Genomic DNA, 18,417 nt, shown 5'->3' on the forward strand with positions numbered 1-18,417 from the left:
TTTACTTCTTCTTCTCTTTCTCTTCTCCTATAGTTAGCTAGGGTTCCACCTAAATGACATAATTAGCTTAGTTAGCTCCTAAATGGCCTATTTAATAAAAAATGACCTATACTTAGCTAATTATCCTCGAAATGACATAATTAGCTCCAAAAAGGCATTCTTAGCCAATTTAGCCCGAAGAAGGGGACAAGAATAGAAAAAGAGGAAAATGAAAGCAAGGAAGAGGAAAAAGGAGAAGAAGAAGGAGGAGAGGGAGGAGGAGAAGAAGAAGGGGACAAAAGGATAAGAAGAAGAAGGAGAAGAAGGAGAAGGAGAAGGAGCTCCCGCTCCTTCTCCTTCTCCTTCTCCTTCTTCTTCTCCTTCTTCCCCTTCTTCTCCTTATCCTCTTCCTTCTCCTTCTCCTCCTCCTCCTCCTCCTCCTTTTTCTTCTTCTTCTCCTCTTCCTCCTCCTCCTCCTTCTTTTATTTCTTCTTCTCTTTCTCTTCTCCTATAGTTAGCTAGGGTTCCACCTAAATGACATAATTAGCTTAGTTAGCTCCAAAATGGCCTATTTAATAATAAATGACCTATACTTAGCTAATTATCCTCGAAATGACATAATTAGCTCCAAAAAGGCATTCTTAGCCAATTTAGCCCGAAGAAGGGGACAAGAATAGAAAAAGAGGAAAATGAAAGCAAGGAAGAGGAAAAAGGAAAAGAAGAAGGAGGAGAGGGAGGAGGAGAAGAAGAAGGGGACAAAAGGATAAGAAGAAGAAGGAGAAGAAGGAGAAGGAGAAGGAGAAGGAGCTCCCGCTCCTTCTCCTTCTTCTTCTCCTTCTTCTTCTCCTTCTTCTCCTTCTCCTCTTCCTTCTCCTTCTCCTCCTCCTCCTTTTTCTTCTTCTTCTCCTCTTCCTCCTCCTCCTCCTTCTTTTACTTCTTCTTCTCTTTCTCTTCTCCTATAGTTAGCTAGGGTTCCACCTAAATGACATAATTAGCTTAGTTAGCTCCTAAATGGTCTATACTTAGCTAATTTCTCTCCGAAATAACCTATATATACACTACTTCATCTAGTATTATTTTTCTAACTTTCTTATTTGTCATTTTGCAGATTACCTTCACTTCATGGGAAGCTTGGTTGATGGAATGCTTGAAGACGATTTCTTGTACCATGTGTTGTATTGAAACTATTGTAGTATATGAATATATGAAACTTTGTATGCACGTGGATGAAACTAGTGTAATATATGGTTTGGTACGGATGTAACTTCCATAATATGTATGCACTATGGATGAGAGTTATTTTAATATGGTTATGAGTACGGAAAGATATTTATTTATGTCAAATATATATATATCCTGATTATTGTTAAAAATGCTGGATATAACAAAAAACAAATAAAAAAGGGGCTGGTTCCCCTCTTTGCCGTCTGCCCCCGCATGGCAAAGGGCGGGAGGCAGACGGCAAAGGGGGGAATCTGCCCCTCCTCTCTCCCCTCTTTGCCGTCTGCCACCACATGGCAAAGGGGGGGGAGGCAGACGGCAAAGGGGGGAATCTGCCCCCCCTCTCTCCCCTCTTTGCCGTCTGCCACCACATGGCAAAGGGGGGGAGGCAGACGGCAAAGGGGGGAATCTGCCCCCCCTCTCTCCCCTCTTTGCCGTCTGCCACCACATGGCAAAGGGGGGGAGGCAGACGGCAAAGGGGGGAATCTGCCCCCCCTCTCTCCCCTCTTTGCCGTCTGCCACCACATGGCAAAGGGGGGAAGGAAGACGGCAAAGGGGGGAGGCCTCCGTTAACACTTAACGGGGACGTTGCAATATATGCCGTCCCACTTATTTTGCCGTCCGCCCCCTCATGGCAAAGATTCTTTGCCGTCCGCTTTGTGAAAGCAGACGGCAAAGAGCCTCTTCACCGGATTTTTTTTTACCGTCTACTTTGCCGTCTGCTGACCGACGGCAAATCCTTTGCCGTCCGTGGTAGCCCCCTTTGCCGTCCGCCTTGGCAGACGGCAAATTTCTGAATTTCAGTAGTGTATGTTATATACGGGGAGTCGTGGATGACACGGAAGTTTCCTGGATCTTGTGGGTCCAGCGTACTACCTTTGTAGAGTGTAAAACTATTCGAATAGCCGTATCCACGGTCAAGGACAGTTGGGTAATCCTGCTTAAACTACGTGTAGTCGTTTTTGCATAGAGCAAGTGTGGGTGAGTATGGACTTAATATGAAAGAATTGACATGACCTAGTTTGGTTACTTGGCATAAAGGGTGAACCCGGAGTGTTCAACCCTTCACAGATATATTGATATATGTAACCTATTCTTCAAAGTAACATTTAACTTATGTTGCATACCCATGATCATGTTTGTTTACCGCCAAGATGATATCCACCAAAGATGCATATTATTGTTATACTTCACTCGCATAGTTAATATCATGGGTTGTTTGCGAGTGCATTCAAAAGTAATCATTGTCTTGCCACTGGTTATAATATTAACCAGACATGGAAGGACCGGAGTTTGGAGAAGAGTACGTCTTTGGAGACGCCCCTGCAAACTAGGATGCGTCCCAGTCAGAATGCCTGTTGGTGTAGGCTGATGGCATGGGCACCCGCTTAGCCCTAAGATTTCCGCTACTAATTGTATCCGTGTGATTTGGCCTTATATTCCCTACCTTGTGAACTTGACCATTCGGTCACGTGATGTAATAATTCGGTATTTGGATGTAAGACTCTTAATATTCAGTATCTTTGTGTTCGGTGAGCATGGATCTCTGGGATCACTGAGCACGTTCATTCGGCGATCTCGACTCGTAAGTCGGGGTCCCCACAGATCTGGTATCAGAGCCATCCTGACTATAGGAAGCCTTAGGTAGCATGGACGATAGGCAAGACGATTAGTGCACCTAGAATTTAACCTAAGATTTCTGCACCCACTAAAAACTTTCTAACCTCTCCCGTACATCTTGTAGATGGCCGTCGTACCAGAGATGCTTCTAGAGACGGTATTTCCCCTACTTTTGGGAGATAGCCTCGAGAAGTGCCAAGTACGCCGCACGCCCATCTTGCTCTACCACGAGCACTGGGTCAATGCCGAAACCAAGGAATATCACGTGGACGTGATAGTGAAGGGTAACGACTCCCCAACTAGTTGGTTCTTCGAAGGAGCATAGATGGAGGATCTGATGTTGGCATTGGAGACAGCCGCACGAGAGGCGCTCGTGCGTCTCCGCGACATCCTTCCCAAGATGGCTAACGAGCCAGCTACTTGTCACCTACCTTTTATTAAGGATGGGATAGATGGGAGTTGGACACTCAACCCATCTTCAGAGGACAGGACGCCACTAAGGTTTCAGACCTACTTCAGCCTCTCCTCCGACACTTTGACGCACCTTTTGATCACGGAGTCAACAAAGATTCGCCAAGAGCTGCATCAAGTCAAGGACCTACTTCGCCTGGAGAAGATGAAGACCCTTAAGGTGAATAAGGAAGGAGCAACCGGAGGGTGATCAACCATTGTCTTCCGAGGAGGAGTACCACCGCTTGAGGCCACTCCAATATAAAGTTGCCGTGTGACCGCGGAAGAGTACACTAAGCTCCACACTTCCTCACCAACTAAGAGATGCCGTGATGGACCACTTCCTTCTCCTACTCCCCTGAACGAGGGAAGCACATATGAAGATGAAGACGAAGACCGTCCAGAACCTACATATGAGACCGAGCAGTCCGCCGCTTAGGATTACAACGTAGGCAATTAGGAGTTTCCCCCAAGCATAGGGAATTCATCTATTGGTTCATGCGAACCATAAGTGTTGTGTAAACATGTTTGATGCAAGCCGCATTTATGCCTTAGGCAGCTTGTAAGCGACTACATCACTTGTTTTAATCTAATGCATTAGCTTTTCCAAAAAAGATTGGCTTAAAAATCTCGCACTAACACAGCACCAGACCCCATTACTAGTGCATCATCCCTTATGATTCCGACCAGTTTGGTAAATTGACCTGTCTACTCCCCTGATAGGATGGTGATTGCAACTCGCACCAGCACCTTTGGCAACCCCGTCACTGCCTCTTCATGTCAGCAATAGGGAACCAGAGGGGACGCTCAAGCTGGAGATCACCACGAGCAGCAGCAAGACGATGTTCCACCGCCACCGCCTCCTCCTAAAAGGTTGACTATGGCTTAGTTCCTTCAAGCTCTCCGCGAGGAATGTCAAGCCAATAATGCCGCTATTCAGCAGCTGGCTCAAGTCTTGGTGAACAACCCGCTGCATAACAGGAATGGCAATGGCCGCTCTACTCTATCCGAGTTTATGTGGACTACGCCACCCATATTCATGGAGACGACTGAACCATTGGATGCTGATGACTGGATATGTACCACCGAAGACCTCCTCGCGCTGGTCAAGTGCACTGATGATCATGAGAAAGTCCTTTATGCTTCTCACTGTCTCGGAGGCACAACCAGAGCTTGGTGGGATGGATTCCAGATCATGCGAGCCGGGCAGGTCATCAATTGGGCTATGTTCAAGGAGGGATTCCGCGCTGCTCACATTCCTCCCGGAATGATGACCAATAAGAAGCATGAATTCCGAGCTTTAAGGCAAGGTAGTGGATCTGTTAAGGAGTATTTGCAGAAGTTCAACCTCCTGTCAAGATATGCACTAGAGGATGTCAACACTGAGGCTGCTAAAGTGGAACGCTTTATGGAAGGACTACAGCAGTCACTCCAGTATCAACTGGTTGTTTGTGAATGCCGGACCTTCAGTGATCTGGTTAATAAGGCCCTTATGTTGGAGGATAAGCGTCGTGCAATGGACGACACCCGTAAGCGCAAGCTGATGGGTAGTGGAGGACCTAGTAATCCGAAGCCATGCCCATGGCAGTCAGCTCCACCAAGACCCAGTTATCAGCGACAACGGTACAACTCTCCAACATTTCGCGAGAACTATCAGCCTTAGCAGCAAGTCAACACCAAGCCAACATTCAACCCACCGAACAACATTGGAGTCAAGACCAACCTTCCAGCAGAAGTTACCTGTTTTAGATGTGGACAGACTGGGCACTATTCCAGGCAATGTCCGAACAAGAAGCCCGACGCACCGCGCCCCAATGCGCCAAACCAAGGCCAAGCACCACTAGGAAGGAACCAAGCTCCCCGCAACCAGTAGTATCACAGCAGGGGGCGGATCAATCATATCTCTGCAGAATAGGCACAAGAAGACCCGGACTGCATTTTGGGTACGTTCCTCATCAACTCCACCCCAACAACAATATTATTTGATTGTGGTGCTTCACATTATTTTGTTACAAAAACATTTGCGGAAAATGTGGTTTGAATCCTACCCTGCTTAATGGGAAAATGGCAATACAAACCCCGAGAGCAGTGTTAAGGACCAACCTAGGGTGTAGCAAAGTCGGGATTGTTATCAATGGGATAAGCTTCTCAGCATACCTCATAGTCATTAAGTCGCAAGGTCTAGAAGTAATTCTCGACACGGATTGGTTGGCCAAACACCAGAGCATCTTGGACTGTGCTAACAGGGCTATTACCATGACAAGCGACCAAGGGTTCGAGGTCAAGTATCTCTCTGAGCCAGTAACCACTCGTGTACTCTAGGTTAACAACATGTCAAGAGAAGAGTTGGACCAAGTGCTGATAGTCTATGAGTACCCGGACGTCTTTCCTGATGAGCTACGAGGGATGCCTCCCGACCATGACATTGAGTTCATCATTGATCTCATGCCCGGATCAAGGCCTATCTATAAGAATCCTTACAGGATGGGATCCAAAGACCTGGCGGAGCTGAAGAAGTAGCTGTATGAGCAACTCAAGAAGGGATTTATTAGCCCGAGTGCATTGATACGTCCAGTTTGCATCATGCTTTTATGTTGACATCTGTCGCTTTATGGGCTGTTATTACACTTCACGGTACAATACTTATGCTTTTTCTCTCTTATTTTGCAAGCTTTACATGAAGAGGGAGAATGCCAGCACCTGGAATTCTGGCCTGAAAAAGGAGCAAGTTTGAGATACCTCTTTTGCGCAATTCCAAAAGCCGTGAAAATAAATTAGGATTTATTTTGGAATTTATAAAAAATACCGGGCGGAAGAAATACCACAGGGGAGCCACCAGGAGGCCACAAGCCTGCTAGGCGCGGCGTACCCCCTGGTCGTGCCTAGGGGGCTTGTGGGCTCCCAGTTGGCCTTCTGGCTCCCCTCTTTTGCTATAAGGAGGGTTTCGTTCCAGAAAAAATCGAGAGGAGGCTTTCGGGAGGAATCGCCGCCGCCACGAGGCGGAACATGAGTAGAACCAATCTAGAGCTCTGGTAGGGTCGTCCTGTCGGGGAAACTTCCCTCCCGGAGGGGGAAATCGTCGCCATCGTCATCACCAACACTCCTCTCCTCGGAGGGGACTCATCATCATCAACATCAGCATCAGCATCATCTCATCTCCAAACCCTAGGTCATCTCTTGTAACCAATCTCTGTCCCGCGACTCCGATTGGTACTTGTAAGGTTGCCAGTAGTGTTAATTACTCTTTGTAGTTGATGCTAGTTGGATTACTCGATGGAAGATTATATGTTTGGATCCTTGATGCTATTCAATACCTCTGTGTTCATGAACATAATTATGCTTTGTGAGTAGTCACTTTTGTTCCTGAGGACATGGCATAAGTCTTGCTATAAGTAGTCATGTGAATTTGGTACCCGTTCGATATTTTGATGTGTTGTATGTTGTCTCTCCTCTAGTGGTGTTATGTGAATGTCGACTACATAACACTTCACCATTATTTGGTCCTAGAGGAAGGCATTGGGAAGTAGTAAGTAGATGATGGGTTGCTAGAGTGACAGAAGCTTAAACCCTAGTTTATGCGTTGCTTCGCAAGGGGCTGATTTGGATCCACTAGTTTAATGCTATGGTTAGACTTTGTCTTAATTCTTCTTTCGTAGTTGCAGATGATTGCGAGAGGGGTTAATCATAAGTGGGATGTTTGTCCAAGTAAGGGCAGCACCTAAGCAACGGTCCACCCACATATCAAACTATCAAAGTAGCGAATGCGAATCATATGAACATGATGAAAACTAGCTTGAGAGAAATTCCCATGTGTCCTCGGGAGCTCTTTACCTCCTATAAGAGTTTGTCGAGGCTTGTCCCTTGCTACAAAATGGATTGGGCCACTTTTCTGCATCGTTATTACTATTGTTACTTGCTACTTGTTACGAATCATCTTATCACACAACTATCTGTTACCAACAATTTTAGTGCTTGCAGAGATTACCTTGTTGAAAACCACTTGTCAGATCCTTCTGCTCCTCGTTGGGTTCGACACTCTTACTTATCGAAAGGACTATGATAGATCCCCTACACTTGTGGGTCATCAAGACTCTTTTCTTGCACCGTTGCCGGGGGGTGAAGCGCCTTTGGTAAGTGGAATTTGGTAAGGAAACATTTATATACTGTGCTGAAATTTATTGTCACTTGTCACTGTAAAACTAATCCTTTGAGGAGCTTGTGTGGGGTATCTTCACCTAGAACGGAAGCACAAAGAGTTGCTCCTCAACCTTCTGCACCTACTGAAAATATTTTCTATGAATTTCCTTCGGGTATGCTTGAGAAACTGCTGGCTAATCCTTTTACAGGAGATGGAACATCACATCCCGACTTCCATCTAATCTATGTAGATGAAGTTTGTGGTTTATTTAAGCTTGCAGGTTTGCCCGAGGATGAGGTCAAGAAGAAGGTATTTCCCTTATCTTTGAGGGATAAAGCATTGACATGGTATAGGCTATGTGATGATACTCGATCATGGAACTACAACCGGTTGAAATTGGAATTCCATCAAAAGTTTTATCCTGTTCCTATTTATAATTTTTGGCCTTGTGACAGAGAAAGCATTGCTCAAGCTTGGGGGAGGATTAAATCAATGTTATATTCATGCCCCAACCATGATCTCTCGAGAGAAATTATCATTCAAAACTTCTATGCTCGGCTTTCTCATGATGATCGCACTATGCTTGACACTTCTTGTACCGGTTCTTTTATGAAGAGAGATATTGACTTCAGATGGAATTTATTGGAAAGAATTAATCGCAACTCTGAATATTGGGAGTTTGATGAAGGTAAGGATTTAGGTATGAATTTCAAGTTGATTGTGTTAAATCCTTTGTCGAAACAAATACTTTTTGTGATTTTAGCGCTAAATAAGGACTTGACACTGAAATAGTAGCTTCATTGTGTGAATCATTTGCTGCTCATATTGATCTCCCTAAAGAGAAGTGGTTTAAATATCATCCTCCCTTAGAAGTCAATGTAGTTAAACCCAATCCAGTTGAATAGAAGGTCATCGCTTATAATGATCCTATTGTTCCCAGTGCTTACATTGAGAAACCACCTTTTCCTGTTAGGATAAACCATCATTCTAAAGTTTCAACTGTGATACGTAGGGGCTACATTAGAACACCTACACCCCCTGAGAAAATTAGAGTTGATCCTAGCATTGCTAATATCAAAGATCACATGTCCGACAATGTCGATGGCCATGATATTCACTTCTGCGAAGATGTTGCTAGAATTGCTAAACCACATGCTAGAGACAAACATAAGCTTGTTGTTGGCACGCCTATTGTTTCTGTTAAGATAGGAGATCATTGTTATCATGGTTTATGTGACGTGGGTGCTAGTGTTAGTGCAATACCTCAATCCTTATATGATGAAATTAAAGACGAGATGGCACCTGCTGAGATGGAACCTATTGATGTCACTATTCAGCTTGCCAATAGAGATATTATCTGCCATTTGGGAATTGTTAGAGATGTTGAAGTCTTGTGTGGTAAAACAAAGTATCCTTCCAATTTTCTTGTTCTTTATACCGCAGAAGATAGCTTTTGCCCCATCATATTTGGCAGACCCTTCCTCAATACTGTCAATGCTCATATTGACTGTGAGAAGCAAACTGTCACTGTTGGCTTTGAAGGTGTGTCACATGAGTTCAATTTCTCCAAGTTTGGTAGACAACCTCATGAAAAAGAGTTGCCTAGTAAGGATGGAATTTTTTCCCTAGCTTCTATTGACGTGCCTCCTACTGATCCTTTAGAGCAATACTTGCTTGAGCATGAAAATGATATGCATATGGATGAAAGGGATGAGATGGATAGAGTTATCTTTGAACAATATCCTATCCTTAAGAATAATTTGCCTATTGAACTGCTTGGAGATCCATCCCTACCAAAGGGTGATCCTGTGTTCGAGCTCAAACAGTTGCCTGATACTCTTAAGTATGCTTATCTTGGTGAAGAAGAGATATATGATGTTATAATTAGTGCTATCCTCTCAGAGCATGAAGAAAAGAAGTTACTAAAAACACTGATGAAGCACCGTGCTCCTATTGGATATACTCTTAATGATCTTAAGGGCATTAGTCCCACTCTATGCCAGCACAAGATTAAAACCGATCCTGATTCCAAACCAGTTGCCAATCATCAACGGAGATTAAATCCTAAGATGAAAGAGGTAGTAATAAAAGAAATACTAAAGCTCCTAGAAGTAGGTATTATCTATCCTGTTGCTCATAGTGATTGGGTGAGTCTGGTGCATTGCGTCCCTAAGAAGGGAGGTATTACCGTTGTCCCTAATGATAAGGACGAATTGATCCCATAGAGGAGTATTACTGGCTATAGGATGGTGATCGATTTAAGGAAATTGAATAAAGCCACTAGGAAAGATCATTACCCTTTGCCTTTAATCGACAAAATGCTAGAAAGACTATCTAAACAAACACACTTCTGCTTTCTAGATGGTTATTCTGGTTTCTCCCAAATACCTGTTGCACAATCTGATCAGGAGAAAACCACTTTCACCTGCCCTTCCGGAACCTTTGCTTCAGACGTATGCCTTTTGGCTTATGTAATGCACCTGCTACCTTTCAAAGATGTATGATGGCTATATTCTCTAACTTTTGTGAAAAGATTGTTGAGGTTTTCATGGATGACTTCTCCGTTTACGGGACTTCTTTTCATGATTAACTCAGCAACCTCGATCGAGTCTTGCAGAGATGTAAAGATACCAACCTTGTCTTGAATTGGGAGAAGTGCCACTTTATGGTTAATGAAGGTATTGTCTTAGGACATAAAATTTCTGAAAGAGGTATTGAAGTCGATAAGGCTAAGGTTGATGCGATCGAGAAAATGCCATGCCCTATAGATATCAAAGGTATAAGAAGTTTCCTTGGTCATGTTGGTTTCTATAAAAGGTTCATTAAGGACTTTTCTAAGATTTCTAGGCCTCTTACGAATCTCTTTCAAAAGGATATTCCTTTTGTTTTTGATGATGATTGTGAGGAAGCCTTCGAAATACATGAAAAAGCCTTGATAACTGTGCCTATTGTTCAACCACCTGATTGGAACTTACCTTTTGAAATCATGTGTGATGCTAGTGATTATGCTGTTGGCGCTGTTCTGGGACAAAGAGTTGACAAGAAGTTGAATGTTATTCACTATGCTAGTAAAACTCTAGACAGTGCCCAAAGAAACTATGCTACTATTGAAAAGGAATTTTTAGCAGTAGTGTTTGCATGTGAAAACTTCAGATCTTACATAGTTGATTCCAAAGTCACTATTCACACTGATCACGCTGCTATTAAGTACCTCATGGAAAAGAAAGACGCTAAACCTAGACTTATCAGATGAGTTCTCTTGCTACAAGAATTTAATTTGCATGTTGTCGACAGGAAGGGTGCTTAGAACCCCGTAGCAGATAACTTGTCTAGGTTGGAGAATGTTCTTGATAACCCACAACCTATTGGTGATAGCTTTCCTGATGAGCAATTGAATGTCATCAATACTTCACGTAGTACACCGTGGTATGCTGATTATGCAAATTATACTGTTGCCAAATATATACCACCTAGTTTCACAGACCACCAAAACAAGAAATTCATCTTTGATTTGAGACATTACTTTTGGGATGATCCTCACCTTTATAAGGAAGGATTAGATGGAGTTATTAGACGTTGTGTACCTAAACATGAACATGGATAGATCCTAAAGAAGTGTCACTCCGAGGCTTACGGAGGACACCATGCGGGAGATAGAACTACACACAAGGTATTGCAATCAGGTTTCTATTGGCCCACTCTCTTCGAGGATTCCCGTAAGTTTGTCTTGTGTTGTGATGAATGTCAAAGAATAGGTAATATCAGTAAACATCAGGAAATGCCTATGAATTATTCACTTGTCATTGAACCATTTGATGTTTGGGGTTTTGATTATATGGGACCTTTTCTAAAATCCAACGGGTATACTCATATCCTAGTTGTTGTTGATTACGTTACTAAGTGGGTAGAAGCTATTCCAACTAGTAGTGCTGATCACAACACCTCTATCAGGATGCTTAAAGAAGTTATTTTCCCTAGATTTGGAGTCCCTAGATATGTAATGACTAATGGTGGTTCACATTTCATTCATGGTGCTTTCCGTAAAACGCTTGCTAAGTATGATGTCAACCATAGAATTGCATCTCCCTATCATCCTCGGTCCAATAGTCAAGTAGAGCTAAGTAATAGACAGATTAAACTAATTCTGCAAAACATAATCAATAGGTCTAGAAAGAATTGGTCTAAGAAGCTCGATGATGCACTATGGGCTTATAGAACTGCTTATAAGAATACCATGGGCATGTCTGAGTACAAAATGGTTTACGGTAAAGCATGTCATTTACCTCTTGAGCTAGAGCATAAGGCTTATTGGGCAATCAAAGAGGTCAACTTTGATTTCAAACTTGCTGGTGAGAAGAGGTTATTTGATATTAGCTCACTTGATGAATGGAGAGCTCAGGCATATGAAAATGCCAAGTTGTTCAAAGAAAAGATTAAGAGGTGGCTTGATACAAGGATATAAAAACGTGAGTTTAATGTAGGTGATTATGTCTTGCTATACAATTCTCATTTAAGATTTTTTGCAGGCAAGCTTCTCTCTAAATGGGAAGGTCCTTACATTGTTGAGGAAGTATATCGTTCCGGTGCCATCAAGATCAACAACACAGAAGGTAATTTTCCGAGAGTGATAAATGGGCAAATAATCAAGCATTATATCTCACGTACTCCCATAAATTTTGAAAGCAATATTATCAATACCATAACTCCGGATGAGTACATAAGGGATATTTATCAGCCTCTTTCAGACTCCGAAAATGAAGAGGTATGTGATTCGGTAAGTAAACCGACTCCAAAACTTTTCCAGTAGGATTTTTTCTCCGTTTTGGATTTTTTAGAAAAATAGAAATATTTCAAGGAGTCCGGAAACCGCACGAGGAGGCGACAAGCCGGCCAGGTGCGGGCCACCCCCGTAGCCGTGCCTGGGGGGCTTGTGACCACCTCGTGTATCTCCCGGACTCCATTTTCTTGCGGAGTACTCCTTCTGGTCGGAAAAAAACATTATATATTCTCCGTAAAGGTCTGACCCTCGTATCACGCAAATTTCCTCTATTTTCGTTTCGAGCCTGTTTTCTTCTGCACATTTAAGGCAAGATGTCGTCTCAGGAATCTGTAGGGGAGAACGATCTCCCTCAAGTCTATGAAGAAGTAAATGGTAATCTAAAAGGAATGGAGGTCATGGAGGCCAAGGAAAGGCTACCTAAATAAACTAAGGGAAAAAGTAAGGAGAAGTATCTGGCGTTGGACTAAGGGCAATCTATGCTTAACAAGGAAGAAGCTGAGGAAGAGGATTTTCTTCAACCTTACCTCCACCTTTTACCTCCATCCTTGATCGAGCTCTTGAGGTTATGTGAAATAACTCGTGTTCGTAATACTTATCTCACTCGTGAAGTTGTTTTGCTGGAGAAACATATGACAGAGCTCCAAGGTATAAATCAAAGATTGATGGCCCTCTTGGAATCAAAAGACAAAACAACTCCACCACCATCACCTCCGAAGGAAGACAACTAAGCACAGGTATGGGCAATCCCCTTGGGTTGTGCCAACCTTGGAGGAGTTGCCCCGGTATCGTATCACCATCACGTCTTTTGCCTTTACCTTTTCTTAGTTCGATCCTTTTTGGTTTTATCTTTCACTAGTAGAATAAAGTTTTTAGTGTTTTAGGCTTGAGTTTTGCTTTGTGTCATCCCCGATGTATTCGAGTTGATGAGTCATATAATAAAGAGTGTTTTAGTAAAGGGCCTTGCTTCATGCCATGATCTAAAGAAAAGAATGATAAAAGAACAAAAGCATGAAAGATCATGTAATGATCTTATGAGAAGTGATGACTTCACATATAAAAAGAATGTTGATTGAAACTTGTTGTGGGTGGACAAACGTAGACCTTGGTCATTGCTACAATTAGTAGGAAGTGATAAAGAAGGAGAGGTTCACATATAAATATATAATATTTGACACCATCCATGATTGTGAACACTCACTAAACTATTACATGCTTAGAAGTAGATGTTGGACAAGGAAGACAACATAATGATTTATGTTTGCTTGGTTCCGAACAATGATTATATGACTAGATATCCCTTAGCATATGACGATTGCTTCCACCCCATATCAGCCAAAACTCTCGCACCAAGTAGAGATACTACTTGTGCATCCACAAACCTTAAACCCAGTTTTGCCATGAGAGTCCACCATACCTACCTTTGGATTGAAGAAGATCCCTCAAGTAAGTTGTCATCGGTGCAAGCAATAGGAATTGCTCCCTAAATATGTATGATCTATTATTGTGTGGAAAATAAGCTTTGTACGAACCTGTGATGAGGACGACATAAAAGCGACAGACTGCATAATAAAGTTCTTTACCACAGGAGGCAATATAAAGTGACGTTCCTTCACACTAAGAGGACACACATCCAAACCTCAAAAGCGCATGACAACCTCTGCTTCCCTCTAAGAAGGGCCTATCTTGTTCCTTTACTTTTTTCCCTTGCAAGAGTCATGGTGATCTAAACCAATTCCTTATTTCGCCTTTATCTTGGCTAACGTCATATGCTAGGGAAAGATCTATATTCATATGTCAACTTGGAAGTAAGTATTCATGAATTATTATTGTTGACATTACCCTCGAGGTAAATAGTTGGGAGGCGAAACTATAAGCCTCTATCTTTCTTTGTGTCCGACTGAAACTTTGATCTCATGAGTACCACGTGAGGTGTAGCAATTGTAGAAGACAAAAGTATGTGGATTTGCTTTACAAGCTCTTATTTGACTCTTTCTGATGTTATGATAAATTGCAATTGCTTCAATGAATAAAGGCTATTGGTTGTTAATTCTCAATAAGGTTCTTGATCCATACTTTACTTTGTGAAGGAATTATCACTTTGGCATAAGAGATTATATGATGATATTGTTGTTCTGATTATGATCATGATGCGTGCATGCCCGTATTTTGTTTCTTCGACACCTCTCTCTCTAAACATGTGGCCATATTTATTGATCTCGGTTTCCACTTGAGGACAAGCGAAGTCTAAGCTTGGGGGAGTTGATACGTCCATTTTGCATCATGCTTTTATGTTGATATCTTTTGCTTTATGGGCTGTTATTACACTTCACGGTAGAATACTTATGCCGTTTCTGTCTTATTTTGGAAGGTTTACATGAAGAGGGAGAATGCCAACAACTTGAATTCTGGTCTAAAAAAGGAGCAAGTTTGAGATACCTATTCTGCGCAACTCCAAAAGCCGTGAAAATCAACGAGGATTTATTTTGGAATTTATAAAAAATATCGGGCGGAAGAAGTACCACAGGGGAGCCACCAGGAGGCGAGAAGCCTGCTAGGCGCGGCCTTCCCCCTGGCCGCGCCTAGATGGCTTGTGGGCTCCCAGTTGGCCCTCTGGCTCCCCTCTTTTTCTATAAGGAGGGTTTTGTTCCAGAAAAAATCAAGAGGAGGCTTTCGGGAGGAATCGCCGCAGCCACGAGGCGGAACTTGAGCAGAACCAATCTAGAGCTCCCGCAGGGTCGTCCTGAAGGGGAAACTTGCCTCCCGGAGGGGGAAATCGTCACCATCGTCATCACCAACACTCCTCTCATCGGAGGGGACTCATCACGATCAACATCTTCATGAGCAGCATCTCATCTGCAAGCTCTAGTTCATCTCTTGTAACCAATCTCCGTCTCGCGACTCCGATTGGTATTGGTAAGGTTGCTAGTACTGTTAATTACTCTTTGTAGTTGATACTAGTTGGATTACTCGGTGGAAGATTATATGTTTAGATCTTTGATGCTATTCAATACCTCTTTGGTCATGAACATAATTATGCTTTGTGAGTAGTCACTTTTGTTCCTGAGGACATGGGATAAATCTTGCTATAAGTAGTCATGTGAATTTGGTATTCGTTCGATATTTTGATGTGTTGTATGTTGTCTCTCCTCGAGTGATGTTATGAGAACGTCGACTACATAACAGTTCACCATTCTTTGGCCCTAGAGGAAGGCATTGGGAAGTAGTAAGTAGATGATGGGTTGCTAGAGTGACAGAAGCTTAAACCCTAGTTTATGCGTTGCTTCACAAGGGGCTGATCTGGATCCACTAGTTTAATGCTATGGTTAGACTTTGTCTTAATTCTTCTTTCATAGTTGCAGATGATTGCGAGAGGGGTTAATCATAAGTGGGATGTTTGTCGAAGTAAGGGCAGCACCTAAGCACCGGTCCACCCACATATCAAACTATCAAAGTAGTAAACGCGAATCATATGAACATGATGAAAACTAGCTTGACAGAAATTCCCATGTGTCCTCGGGAGCGCTTTACCTCCTATAAGAGTTTGTCCAGGCTTGTCCCTTGCTACAAAAGGGATTGGGCCACTTTGCTGCATCGTTGTTACTATTGTTACTTGCTACTTGCTACGAATCATCTTATCACACAACTATCTCTTACCGACAACTTCAGTGCTTGCAGATATTACCTTGCTGAAAACCACTTGTCACATCCTTTTGCTCCTCGTTGGGTTCGACACTCTTACTTATTGAAAGGACTAGGATAGATCCCCTACACTTGTGGGTCATCATGCATCACCTTGGGGATCACCTGTTATGTTCGTGTCTAAGAAGGATGGAACTATCAGACTCTGCATCGATTACCGTTCTCTCAATGAAGTCACGATCAAGAACATGTACCCACTCCTCAAGATTGAAGACTTGTTTGACCAGTTAAATAGAGCCAAGGTATTCTCCAAGATAGATCTCCGATCTGGATATTACCTACTGAAGATTCGACCTGAACCCAAGACTGCGTTCGTGACTCGGTACGGTCTATACGAGTGCACAGTCATGTCTTTCGGTGCCCCATCTTACTTCATGTACCTCATGAACAAGGTCTTCATGGAATACCTGGATAAGTTTGTCATCGTATTTATTGTTGACATATTAATCTTCTCCAAGTCCGAAGAAGATCATGAGCAACAATTGAGGTTAGTGTTCGAGAAGCTTCGAGAGCACCAACTTTATGCCAAATTCAGCAAATGCCAATTCTGGCTAAACAAAGTTGGATTTTTGGGTCATACCATGACAGAAAGTGGATTGTCAGTCGATCCCAACAAGATTACTACGGTAACCAACTAGGAGTCGCTAATCGATGTGAAGGAAGTTAGGAGCTTCCTCGGGCTCGCGGGATACTACTGCAAGTTCGTAGAAGGATTCTCCAACATCGCTCGACCCATGACTCAGCTCTTGAAGAAAGGCCAGAATTTCGAATGGATGTCGGAGTGTGAAGCGAGCTTCCAAGAGTTGAAGAAGAGATTGACAATCGCCCCAGTATTGGCTACACCAGATATCGGCAAGGAGTTTGTGATATATTGTGATGCCTCCAGAACCAGGCTCGGTGGAGTCCTAATGCAAGACGACAGGGTCGTGGTATATCTGTCACGGCAACTGCGCCCGCATGAGGAGAATTATGGCACCCATGATATCGAGTTGGCAGCAGTAGTGCATGCCCTAGAGACGTGGCTACATTACCTTCCGGGATGCGATCTGAAATATACACATACCACAAAAGTCTGAAGAATATCTTTACTCAAAGGGAATTGAATATGAGGCAACGAAGATGGTTGGAGTTAATCAAAGACTACGACCTCAGCATTCAATATCACCCCGGTAAGGCCAATGTAGTGGCTGATGCCTTAAGCAGGAAGACCAGAACCTTGAACGTTATCCTCAAGGAAAGGCTACACACCTTATATGAAGAAATGGAGTACTTCGGGTTGGAGCTAGTGGAATCAGGATTCCTGGCAAACCTCGAAGTCAAACCAACGCTGGCTGACGATATCAAGGAGGCCCGGAAGGGGCATAAGAGCATTGACAGCATCAAGGAGAAAATCCAAGAAGGCAAGGCCCCAGAATTCTATGTTGGTGAGCAAGGAGTAGTATGGTTTGAGAAATATTTATGCGTACCCAACAAGGAAGAACTCAAGGACTTGATCCTGCAGGAAGCACATGACACACCCTACTCTATTCACCCCGGTGGTACCAAGCTGTATCAAGATCTTCGACAAAAATTCTAGTGGCATGGCATGAAGAGAGAAATATCATCTGAGTGCGACGTGTGCCTGCGAGTCAAGGCTGAGCATCAGCGACCTGCTGGACTGCTACAACCTCTCCAAGTGCCAGAATGGAAGAGGGACAAAGTAGGCATGGACTTCGTTACCGGCTTACCGAGGTCTAACAAAGGCCATGACTCTATATGGGTCATCGTCGGCCATCTGACCAAAGTGTCTCACTTCATACCGGTCAGCACCACCTATGGGGGCGACAAGTTAGCTAGCCTCTACATTGAGCGTATTGTGAGCCTTCAGGGAGTTCCCAAGGAGATTGTGTCTGACCGAGGCACGCAGTTCACCTAAAGTTTCTGGAAGAAATTCCAAGAAGCCCTCGGAACCAAACTCTCTTTCAGCACCGCTTGCCACCCGCAAACGGGCGGACAGACGGAGAGAGTAAATGAGATACTCAAAGATATGCTCCGCGCTTGTGTCTTGGCGCATGGTGCCAAATGGGAAGACTGTCTGTCGTTCGCTGAGTTCTCATACACCAACAGCTACCAGTCCAGTCTCCAAATGACCCCATTTGAAGTGTTGTACAGACGGAAGTGTCGCACCCCACTCAAGTGGTCCGAAACTGGTGAAGGGTTGATTTTCGGGCCGGAAGTTCTGCAAGAGGCAGAAGAGAAGGTGTAGCTTGTCCGAGAAAACTTGAAGGCAGCCAAGTCCCGACAAAAGAGCTATGCGGATTCTCATCACAGGGAATTGGAGTTCAACCTTGAAGAGCAAGTGTACCTCCGCGTCACACCTCTCAAGGGAAACAAGCGTTTCCACATCAAGGGGAAGCTTGCTCCAACGTTCATTGGACCTTTTAAGATCATGGCAAGGTGTGGAGAAATAGCTTACCAGTTGGAGTTACCTCTGGAACTTTCGGGTGTGCACAACATCTTCCACGTATCACAACTTAGGATGTGTCTTCAA

Source organism: Hordeum vulgare, chromosome 4H, assembly GCF_904849725.1.
Source record: "Hordeum vulgare subsp. vulgare chromosome 4H, MorexV3_pseudomolecules_assembly, whole genome shotgun sequence".
Taxonomy (NCBI): domain Eukaryota; kingdom Viridiplantae; phylum Streptophyta; class Magnoliopsida; order Poales; family Poaceae; genus Hordeum; species Hordeum vulgare.